General features: G+C 62.7%; 17 non-coding genes across 17 annotated transcripts; all 17 read left to right on the top strand.

Annotated features, from left to right (window-relative positions):
* The first annotated feature begins 2,882 nt into the window (after positions 1-2,882).
* LOC116791999 lies at positions 2,883-3,001 on the top strand. The gene has a single exon (XR_004358943.1). It is a non-coding gene; the product is annotated as a 5S ribosomal RNA (ribosomal RNA).
* Positions 3,002-3,246: 245 nt separating this feature from the next.
* LOC116792025 lies at positions 3,247-3,365 on the top strand. The gene has a single exon (XR_004358969.1). It is a non-coding gene; the product is annotated as a 5S ribosomal RNA (ribosomal RNA).
* Positions 3,366-3,618: 253 nt separating this feature from the next.
* Positions 3,619-3,737, top strand: LOC116792024. Its single transcript, XR_004358968.1, has one exon. It is a non-coding gene; the product is annotated as a 5S ribosomal RNA (ribosomal RNA).
* Positions 3,738-3,999: 262 nt separating this feature from the next.
* Positions 4,000-4,118, top strand: LOC116792023. The gene has a single exon (XR_004358967.1). It is a non-coding gene; the product is annotated as a 5S ribosomal RNA (ribosomal RNA).
* Positions 4,119-4,380: 262 nt separating this feature from the next.
* Positions 4,381-4,499, top strand: LOC116792022. The gene has a single exon (XR_004358966.1). It is a non-coding gene; the product is annotated as a 5S ribosomal RNA (ribosomal RNA).
* Positions 4,500-4,751: 252 nt separating this feature from the next.
* LOC116792020 lies at positions 4,752-4,870 on the top strand. The gene has a single exon (XR_004358964.1). It is a non-coding gene; the product is annotated as a 5S ribosomal RNA (ribosomal RNA).
* Positions 4,871-5,123: 253 nt separating this feature from the next.
* LOC116792019 lies at positions 5,124-5,242 on the top strand. Its single transcript, XR_004358963.1, has one exon. It is a non-coding gene; the product is annotated as a 5S ribosomal RNA (ribosomal RNA).
* Positions 5,243-5,503: 261 nt separating this feature from the next.
* LOC116792018 lies at positions 5,504-5,622 on the top strand. Its single transcript, XR_004358962.1, has one exon. It is a non-coding gene; the product is annotated as a 5S ribosomal RNA (ribosomal RNA).
* A 253-nt stretch (positions 5,623-5,875) lies between these two features.
* On the top strand, positions 5,876-5,994 carry LOC116792017. The gene has a single exon (XR_004358961.1). It is a non-coding gene; the product is annotated as a 5S ribosomal RNA (ribosomal RNA).
* Positions 5,995-6,255: 261 nt separating this feature from the next.
* LOC116792016 lies at positions 6,256-6,374 on the top strand. The gene has a single exon (XR_004358960.1). It is a non-coding gene; the product is annotated as a 5S ribosomal RNA (ribosomal RNA).
* Positions 6,375-6,636: 262 nt separating this feature from the next.
* On the top strand, positions 6,637-6,755 carry LOC116792015. Its single transcript, XR_004358959.1, has one exon. It is a non-coding gene; the product is annotated as a 5S ribosomal RNA (ribosomal RNA).
* Positions 6,756-7,008: 253 nt separating this feature from the next.
* Positions 7,009-7,127, top strand: LOC116792014. Its single transcript, XR_004358958.1, has one exon. It is a non-coding gene; the product is annotated as a 5S ribosomal RNA (ribosomal RNA).
* A 262-nt stretch (positions 7,128-7,389) lies between these two features.
* Positions 7,390-7,508, top strand: LOC116792013. The gene has a single exon (XR_004358957.1). It is a non-coding gene; the product is annotated as a 5S ribosomal RNA (ribosomal RNA).
* Positions 7,509-7,770: 262 nt separating this feature from the next.
* On the top strand, positions 7,771-7,889 carry LOC116792012. The gene has a single exon (XR_004358956.1). It is a non-coding gene; the product is annotated as a 5S ribosomal RNA (ribosomal RNA).
* A 261-nt stretch (positions 7,890-8,150) lies between these two features.
* Positions 8,151-8,269, top strand: LOC116792011. The gene has a single exon (XR_004358955.1). It is a non-coding gene; the product is annotated as a 5S ribosomal RNA (ribosomal RNA).
* Positions 8,270-8,522: 253 nt separating this feature from the next.
* Positions 8,523-8,641, top strand: LOC116792009. The gene has a single exon (XR_004358953.1). It is a non-coding gene; the product is annotated as a 5S ribosomal RNA (ribosomal RNA).
* Positions 8,642-8,885: 244 nt separating this feature from the next.
* Positions 8,886-9,004, top strand: LOC116792008. The gene has a single exon (XR_004358952.1). It is a non-coding gene; the product is annotated as a 5S ribosomal RNA (ribosomal RNA).
* Positions 9,005-9,242: the final 238 nt, after the last annotated feature.

Here is a 9,242-nt window from a genome sequence, read left to right as displayed (position 1 = left end):
CTCCAGGCGGGTAGTAACCAGCTCTCTAATGCTGTCTGATGTGGTGACCTGCAGTTGACCCTCTTGGGCAAGCTCATTCTCACCAAACCTCCTCAGAAAATGACTGTTGAGGCCATTTGCAGCCACCCTGACCCTACCTGCAGCCTGGCCAGCTCTAGGCTGGCCCAGCAAGGGTCAGGAATGTCAGGATGGTAGGAGGGTCACCAAAGCATGAGGCACAGCAAGGCCACTGCAGGTGTATCACACCAGGACTACCTGAAAACACGGCTGCTGAGTGGAAGGGGTAATATGTGCTGTGCCCAAACCGCTTTGCCCTAACACGGTGCCACGCTCTTTCCACCAGAGAGGTATGGGGAGGAGAAAGCTGGGAGCCACCCCGAAGAACAACGAGCCCAGAGGCACTTCTGTGCCTGAAGGGTGTCCAGAGAAATGAGCAGATGAGGGTGAAACGAGTAATAGCAAAACCAGGCTGCCATCTGGTGGAAATAAAGTTCTGGGGCATGGCCACCGATGGGAGAGCGCCTCAAGGGAGGGGTAGGCGAGGCAAGGGAAAGGGAGGCAAAGCAAAGAAAGGCAAGGCAAGGGTTTACATTGCCTTGCCTTCCCTTGTCTACCCTTCCCCTTCCCTCGTCTTGGTCTGCTTACCTATCCTAGTCCCACATCACTATCCCAGTCCTCCAGTGATTCCAGCTCCTGTCCTACAGTCCCTATCCCATCGCTATCCCAGCCCCTCAGTGATTCCAGCTCCATCCCTCCAGTCCTTATCCCAGCCCCTACCCCAGTCCTTTCCCCAGCCCTTCAGTGATCCCAGCTCCAACCCCACAGTCCCTATCCGAGTCCCGATCGCAGCTCCATCCCCACAGTCCCTATCCGAGTCCCGATCGCAGCTCCATCCCCACAGTCCCTATCTGAGTCCCGATCGCAGCTCCATCCCCACAGTCCCTATCTGAGTCCCGATCGCAGCTCCATCCCCACAGTCCCTATCCGAGTCCCGATCGCAGCTCCATCCCCACAGTCCCTATCCCATCCCTTCATTCCACCGCCCGCTCCGCCGTCTCGGCTCCAGCCCTGTACCTTCCCCCTCACCCCGCCGCCAGGGGGCGCTGCTCCGGGTTCCCAGGGCTGCACGCGCAGCCCCGCCGGCTCCAGACCCGTCCAATCGGGTCCCGCCTTTCCCCGCCCCGTCCAATCGGGGCCCGCCTTTCCCCGCCCCGTCCAATCGGAGCCCGCCCCCAGCCCGGCCGCGCGCCCGCCCCGCCGTGTCCCCTCAGCCGGCCCCGCCCCCGCTGCCCTCAGGCGCCGCTCCCGCCGCTCCGGGACCCGGCGGAGCCGCGGCCACAGCCCCGGCAGGTGCTGGTGGGTCCAGAGAAGGGCGGGGGGGAGCTTCTGGTCACGGCCGGTCCGGGAGTTCTCCCGGGAGAGAGGGAGGAAGGCGGGGAGCAGGCGGGATCGCGCGTCAGCGGCCGCTGGCCCGGGGTGGTGGAGGTTGTGACCCCCGAGTGAGAGGGGCAGAGGCGACCCTGCCAGGGTGTGGAGTTTCAAGTAATATTAAAAATAAAGGCTATAAAGCTGGTTTATTATCTTATCATTTTTATTCTTTCATTTTCTGCTAATACTATTTTATTGTTTATTCTCTTACTACGTTATTATGGTGTTCTTTATTCATTATTTTATTTTGTTAACGTTGTGCTATTGCCTTGTATTTTTTATTTTATTCTATTATTTTTTATTCTATTACTAGATATATGAAGTTTTTTAAATAAAGGTTGTAAAGCTGGGTGTGAAACACTGGCTGGGGGGCCAGAGGGGACATTAAAGCCCCTGGGGCTGGATCAAAACTGATGTGGAGCAAGGGAAGTGCTGTGGCTGGAGCTGGATGAATCCCATGGGAAAGGGGATGGAGCTGCAGCTCAGGGGCTACAGGAGCTGCCAGGAGGGTCTCAGCCCCCCACGCAGTGGTACCAGGCACAGGCTGGGAGGGGAGGTCTCAGAATCAGCCCAAGGGCACCTTTTGGAATGGGGAAGCAGGGGCTGCTCCCAGCCGCTGCTGCCAGCTGGGGAGGGGCTGTGGGCAGGTGGGGGGCGTGGGACCCATGGGGAGGGGGAAGGTGTGTGTTGGGGGGCAGGCCTCATGTGCCACCCAATTTGGGACCCCATTGGAACAATTATGATAGCTGCTAGAGATATTTAAGTGATGACAGTGACTGATTTGTGGCCTTATCAACAGCCTTGGGCTGCACTGAGACCCAGGAGCAGCTTTTAGCTGGAGCCATTGGGAAGCTGAGGAGCTGGAGCTGAGGCAGCAGAGCTGGAGGACACACAAAGGTGGGACTGGCATTAAAACCAGTGTGGGGCTGGGGGTGGCATAAGGACTGTAGAACTGGAGTTGCAATATGGATTCTAGAAAAGATCCAGGAGCAGCTTCACCTGGCAGCAGAGGTAAGATGCAGAGCTGAAGGTGAGACAGCACAGCTGGCGAGATATGAAGATTATGGGGCTGGAGATGAAATCACTGTGTGGATGGATAGGGCATCAGGGGCTGGGATACGGACTATAGCTGGAATCATTGTGGGGCAGGGATACCAACTATAGGGATGGAGCTGAAATAACTGTACACCTAGAGATAAAATGAAGATCCTGCTGTGAGAACCAGGAAAAATTTCACCTGGCAGTGGTGGGAAGATGTAAAGCTGGAGGTGGGAGGGCAGAGCTGGGAGAAAAATAAAGCCTGTGGAGCTGGAGGTAAAATCACTGGGACGCTGAGATGATGACTCTATGGCACAAGAAAAAACAGAGATTTGGGTTCTATCACAGACTATTTTATTGTTATAAGTCCAAGCCTCTTGTGGGTGGGCAAGAGCGGCGCTGTGGGGCTGTGGGGTGCCTACGGCCATACCACCCTGAGAACGCCCGATCTCGTCTGATCTCGGAAGCTAAGCAGGGTCGGGCCTGGTTAGTACTTGGATGGGAGACCGCCTGGGAATACCGGGTGCTGTAGGCTTTTGCCCCGGGCTGGCGGGCAGCGTGCCTTGTTTTGCCCTCGGGGCCTTTGGTGCGGGCTGAGGAGCGCGGGGCGCCGGGTGTGTTTTGGCGTGGCTGGTGGTGTGGGGAGGGCAGCAGGTGTGTGGGTGTGGGTGGGGGGTGTCAGGCAGGCGTTTTGGCCCTCGTTGCCGGTGGTCTCGTGGTTTTTGGGAGCTCAGGAGAGTGTTGTGGGTGGGCAAGAGCGGCGCTGTGGGGCCATGGGGTGCCTACGGCCATACCACCCTGAGAACGCCCGATCTCGTCTGATCTCGGAAGCTAAGCAGGGTCGGGCCCGGTTAGTACTTGGATGGGAGACCGCCTGGGAATACCGGGTGCTGTAGGCTTTTGCCCCGGGCAGCGTGCCTTGTTTTGTCCTCGGGGCCTTTGGTGCGGGCGGTGCGGGCTGAGGAGCGCGGGGCGCCGGGTGTGTTTTGGCGTGGCTGGTGGTGTGGGGAGGGCAGCAGGTGTGTGAGTGGAAGAGGGGGTGTCAGGCAGGCGTTTTGGCCCTCGTTGCCGGTGGTCTGGTAGTCCGGTGGTTTTTGGGAGCTCAGGAGAGTGTTGTGGGTGGGCAAGAGTGGCGCTGTGGGGCTGTGGGGTGCCTACGGCCATACCACCCTGAGAACGCCCGATCTCGTCTGATCTCGGAAGCTAAGCAGGGTCGGGCCCGGTTAGTACTTGGATGGGAGACCGCCTGGGAATACCGGGTGCTGTAGGCTTTTGCCCCGGGCTGGCGGGCAGCGTGCCTTGTTTTGCCCTCGGGGCCTTTGGTGCGGGCGGTGCGGGTTGAGGAGCGCGGGGCGCCGGGTGTGTTTTGGCGTGGGTGGTGGTGTGGGGAGGGCAGCAGGTGTGTGGGTGTCGGTGGGGGGTGTCAGGCAGGCGTTTTGGCCCTCGTGGTCGGTGGTCTGGTAGTCCGGTGGTTTTTGGGAGCTCAGGAGAGTGTTGTGGGTGGGCAAGAGCGGCGCTGTGGGGCTGTGGGGTGCCTACGGCCATACCACCCTGAGAACGCCCGATCTCGTCTGATCTCGGAAGCTAAGCAGGGTCGGGCCCGGTTAGTACTTGGATGGGAGACCGCCTGGGAATACCGGGTGCTGTAGGCTTTTGCCCCGGGCTGGCGGGCAGCGTGCCTTGTTTTGCCCTCGGGGCCTTTGGTGCGGGCGGTGCGGGCTGAGGAGCGCGGGGCGCCGGGTGTGTTTTGGCGTGGGTGGTGGTGTGGGGAGGGCAGCAGGTGTGTGGGTGTCGGTGGGGGGTGTCAGGCAGGCGTCTTGGCCATCGTGGCCGGTGGTCTGGTAGTCCGGTGGTTTTTGGGAGCTCAGGAGAGTGTTGTGGGTGGGCAAGAGCGGCGCTGTGGGGCTGTGGGGTGCCTACGGCCATACCACCCTGAGAACGCCCGATCTCGTCTGATCTCGGAAGCTAAGCAGGGTCGGGCCCGGTTAGTACTTGGATGGGAGACCGCCTGGGAATACCGGGTGCTGTAGGCTTTTGCCCCGGGCTGGCGGGCAACGTGCCTTGTTTTGCCCTCGGGGCCTTTGGTGCGGGCTGAGGAGCGCGGGGCGCCGAGTGTGTTTTGGCGTGGGTGGCGGTGTGGGGAGGGCAGCAGGTGTGTGAGTGGAAGAGGGGGTGTCAGGCAGGCGTTTTGGCCCTCGTTGCCGGTGGTCTGGTAGTCCGGTGGTTTTTGGGAGCTCAGGAGAGTGTTGTGGGTGGGCAAGAGCGGCGCTGTGGGGCTGTGGGGTGCCTACGGCCATACCACCCTGAGAACGCCCGATCTCGTCTGATCTCGGAAGCTAAGCAGGGTCGGGCCCGGTTAGTACTTGGATGGGAGACCGCCTGGGAATACCGGGTGCTGTAGGCTTTTGCCCCGGGCTGGCGGGCAGCGTGCCTTGTTTTGCCCTCGGGGCCTTTGGTGCGGGCTGAGGAGCGCGGGGCGCCGGGTGTGTTTTGGCGTGGGTGGTGGTGTGGGGAGGGCAGCAGGTGTGTGGGTGTGGGTGGGGGGTGTCAGGCAGGCGTTTTGGCCCTCGTTGCCGGTGGTCTGGTAGTCCGGTGGTTTTTGGGAGCTCAGGAGAGTGTTGTGGGTGGGCAAGAGCGGCGCTGTGGGGCTGTGGGGTGCCTACGGCCATACCACCCTGAGAACGCCCGATCTCGTCTGATCTCGGAAGCTAAGCAGGGTCGGGCCCGGTTAGTACTTGGATGGGAGACCGCCTGGGAATACCGGGTGCTGTAGGCTTTTGCCCCGGGCTGGCGGGCAGCGTGCCTTGTTTTGCCCTCGGGGCCTTTGGTGCGGGCGGTGCGGGCTGAGGAGCGCGGGGCGCCGGGTGTGTTTTGGCGTGGGTGGTGGTGTGGGGAGGGCAGCAGGTGTGTGAGTGGAAGAGGGGGTGTCAGGCAGGCGTTTTGGCCCTCGTTGCCGGTGGTCTGGTAGTCCGGTGGTTTTTGGGAGCTCAGGAGAGTGTTGTGGCTGGGCAAGAGTGGCGCTGTGGGGCTGTGGGGTGCCTACGGCCATACCACCCTGAGAACGCCCGATCTCGTCTGATCTCGGAAGCTAAGCAGGGTCGGGCCCGGTTAGTACTTGGATGGGAGACCGCCTGGGAATACCGGGTGCTGTAGGCTTTTGCCCCGGGCTGGCGGGCAGCGTGCCTTGTTTTGCCCTCGGGGCCTTTGGTGCGGGCTGAGGAGCGCGGGGCACCGGGTGTGTTTTGGCGTGGGTGGTGGTGTGGGGAGGGCAGCAGGTGTGTGGGTGTGGGTGGGGGGTGTCAGGCAGGCGTTTTGGCCCTCGTTGCCGGTGGTCTGGTAGTCCGGTGGTTTTTGGGAGCTCAGGAGAGTGTTGTGGGTGGGCAAGAGCGGCGCTGTGGGGCTGTGGGGTGCCTACGGCCATACCACCCTGAGAACGCCCGATCTCGTCTGATCTCGGAAGCTAAGCAGGGTCGGGCCCGGTTAGTACTTGGATGGGAGACCGCCTGGGAATACCGGGTGCTGTAGGCTTTTGCCCCGGGCTGGCGGGCAGCGTGCCTTGTTTTGCCCTCGGGGCCTTTGGTGCGGGCGGTGCGGGTTGAGGAGCGCAGGGCGCCGGGTGTGTTTTGGCGTGGCTGGTGGTGTGGGGAGGGCAGCAGGTGTGTGAGTGGAAGAGGGGGTGTCAGGCAGGCGTTTTGGCCCTCGTTGCCGGTGGTCTGGTAGTCCGGTGGTTTTTGGGAGCTCAGGAGAGTGTTGTGGGTGGGCAAGAGTGGCGCTGTGGGGCTGTGGGGTGCCTACGGCCATACCACCCTGAGAACGCCCGATCTCGTCTGATCTCGGAAGCTAAGCAGGGTCGGGCCCGGTTAGTACTTGGATGGGAGACCGCCTGGGAATACCGGGTGCTGTAGGCTTTTGCCCCGGGCTGGCGGGCAGCGTGCCTTGTTTTGCCCTCGGGGCCTTTGGTGCGGGCGGTGCGGGTTGAGGAGCGCGGGGCGCCGGGTGTGTTTTGGCGTGGGTGGTGGTGTGGGGAGGGCAGCAGGTGTGTGGGTGTCGGTGGGGGGTGTCAGGCAGGCGTTTTGGCCCTCGTGGTCGGTGGTCTGGTAGTCCGGTGGTTTTTGGGAGCTCAGGAGAGTGTTGTGGCTGGGCAAGAGTGGCGCTGTGGGGCTGTGGGGTGCCTACGGCCATACCACCCTGAGAACGCCCGATCTCGTCTGATCTCGGAAGCTAAGCAGGGTCGGGCCCGGTTAGTACTTGGATGGGAGACCGCCTGGGAATACCGGGTGCTGTAGGCTTTTGCCCCGGGCTGGCGGGCAGCGTGCCTTGTTTTGCCCTCGGGGCCTTTGGTGCGGGCTGAGGAGCGCGGGGCACCGGGTGTGTTTTGGCGTGGGTGGTGGTGTGGGGAGGGCAGCAGGTGTGTGGGTGTGGGTGGGGGGTGTCAGGCAGGCGTTTTGGCCCTCGTTGCCGGTGGTCTGGTAGTCCGGTGGTTTTTGGGAGCTCAGGAGAGTGTTGTGGGTGGGCAAGAGCGGCGCTGTGGGGCTGTGGGGTGCCTACGGCCATACCACCCTGAGAACGCCCGATCTCGTCTGATCTCGGAAGCTAAGCAGGGTCGGGCCCGGTTAGTACTTGGATGGGAGACCGCCTGGGAATACCGGGTGCTGTAGGCTTTTGCCCCGGGCTGGCGGGCAGCGTGCCTTGTTTTGCCCTCGGGGCCTTTGGTGCGGGCGGTGCGGGTTGAGGAGCGCGGGGCTCCGGGTGTGTTTTGGCGTGGGTGGTGGTGTGGGGAGGGCAGCAGGTGTGTGGGTGTGGGTGGGGGGTGTCAGGCAGGCGTTTTGGCCCTCGTGGTCGGTGGTCTGGTAGTCCGGTGGTTTTTGGGAGCTCAGGAGAGTGTTGTGGGTGGGCAAGAGCGGCGCTGTGGGGCTGTGGGGTGCCTACGGCCATACCACCCTGAGAACGCCCGATCTCGTCTGATCTCGGAAGCTAAGCAGGGTCGGGCCCGGTTAGTACTTGGATGGGAGACCGCCTGGGAATACCGGGTGCTGTAGGCTTTTGCCCCGGGCTGGCGGGCAGCGTGCCTTGTTTTGCCCTCGGGGCCTTTGGTGCGGGCGGTGCGGGCTGAGGAGCGCGGGGCGCCGGGTGTGTTTTGGCGTGGGTGGTGGTGTGGGGAGGGCAGCAGGTGTGTGGGTGTCGGTGGGGGGTGTCAGGCAGGCGTTTTGGCCCTCGTGGTCGGTGGTCTGGTAGTCCGGTGGTTTTTGGGAGCTCAGGAGAGTGTTGTGGGTGGGCAAGAGCGGCGCTGTGGGGCTGTGGGGTGCCTACGGCCATACCACCCTGAGAACGCCCGATCTCGTCTGATCTCGGAAGCTAAGCAGGGTCGGGCCCGGTTAGTACTTGGATGGGAGACCGCCTGGGAATACCGGGTGCTGTAGGCTTTTGCCCCGGGCTGGCGGGCAGCGTGCCTTGTTTTGTCCTCGGGGCCTTTGGTGCGGGCGGTGCGGGCTGAGGAGCGCGGGGCGCCGGGTGTGTTTTGGCGTGGCTGGTGGTGTGGGGAGGGCAGCAGGTGTGTGAGTGGAAGAGGGGGTGTCAGGCAGGTGTTTTGGCCCTCGTTGCCGGTGGTCTGGTAGTCCGGTGGTTTTTGGGAGCTCAGGAGAGTGTTGTGGCTGGGCAAGAGTGGCGCTGTGGGGCTGTGGGGTGCCTACGGCCATACCACCCTGAGAACGCCCGATCTCGTCTGATCTCGGAAGCTAAGCAGGGTCGGGCCCGGTTAGTACTTGGATGGGAGACCGCCTGGGAATACCGGGTGCTGTAGGCTTTTGCCCCGGGCTGGCGGGCAGCGTGCCTTGTTTTGCCCTCGGGGCCTTTGGTGCGGGCTGAGGAGCGCGGGGCACCGGGTGTGTTTTGGCGTGGGTGGTGGTGTGGGGAGGGCAGCAGGTGTGTGGGTGTGGGTGGGGGGTGTCAGGCAGGCGTTTTGGCCCTCGTTGCCAGTGGTCTGGTAGTCCGATGGTTTTTGGGAGCTCAGGAGAGTGTTGTGGGTGGGCAAGAGCGGCGCTGTGGGGCTGTGGGGTGCCTACGGCCATACCACCCTGAGAACGCCCGATCTCGTCTGATCTCGGAAGCTAAGCAGGGTCGGGCCCGGTTAGTACTTGGATGGGAGACCGCCTGGGAATACCGGGTGCTGTAGGCTTTTGCCCCGGGCAGCGTGCCTTGTTTTGCCCTCGGGGCCTTTGGTGCGGGCTGAGGAGCGCGGGGCGCCGGGTGTGTTTTGGCGTGGGTGGTGGTGTGGGGAGGGCAGCAGGTGTGTGAGTGGAAGAGGGGGTGTCAGGCAGGTGTTTTGGGCCTCGTTGCCGGTGGTCTGGTAGTCCGGTGGTTTTTGGGAGCTCAGGAGAGTGTTGTGGCTGGGCAAGAGCGGCGCTGTGGGGCTGTGGGGTGCCTACGGCCATACCACCCTGAGAACGCCCGATCTCGTCTGATCTCGGAAGCTAAGCAGGGTCGGGCCCGGTTAGTACTTGGATGGGAGACCGCCTGGGAATACCGGGTGCTGTAGGCTTTTGCCCCGGGCTGGCGGGCAGCGTGCCTTGTTTTGCCCTCGGGGCCTTTGGTGCGGGCGGTGCGGGCTGAGGAGCGCGGGGCGCCGGGTGTGTTTTGGCGTGGGTGGTGGTGTGGGGAGGGCAGCAGGTGTGTGAGTGGAAGAGGGGGTGTCAGGCAGGCGTTTTGGCCCTCGTTGCCGGTGGTCTGGTAGTCCGGTGGTTTTTGGGAGCTCAGGAGAGTGTTGTGGCTGGGCAAGA

This window comes from Chiroxiphia lanceolata, chromosome 10 (assembly GCF_009829145.1).
Source record: "Chiroxiphia lanceolata isolate bChiLan1 chromosome 10, bChiLan1.pri, whole genome shotgun sequence".
NCBI classification, from domain to species: Eukaryota; Metazoa; Chordata; class Aves; order Passeriformes; family Pipridae; genus Chiroxiphia; species Chiroxiphia lanceolata.
Note: the sequence above shows the minus strand (reverse complement) of the source record. Positions and strands in the feature narration are given on the sequence as shown.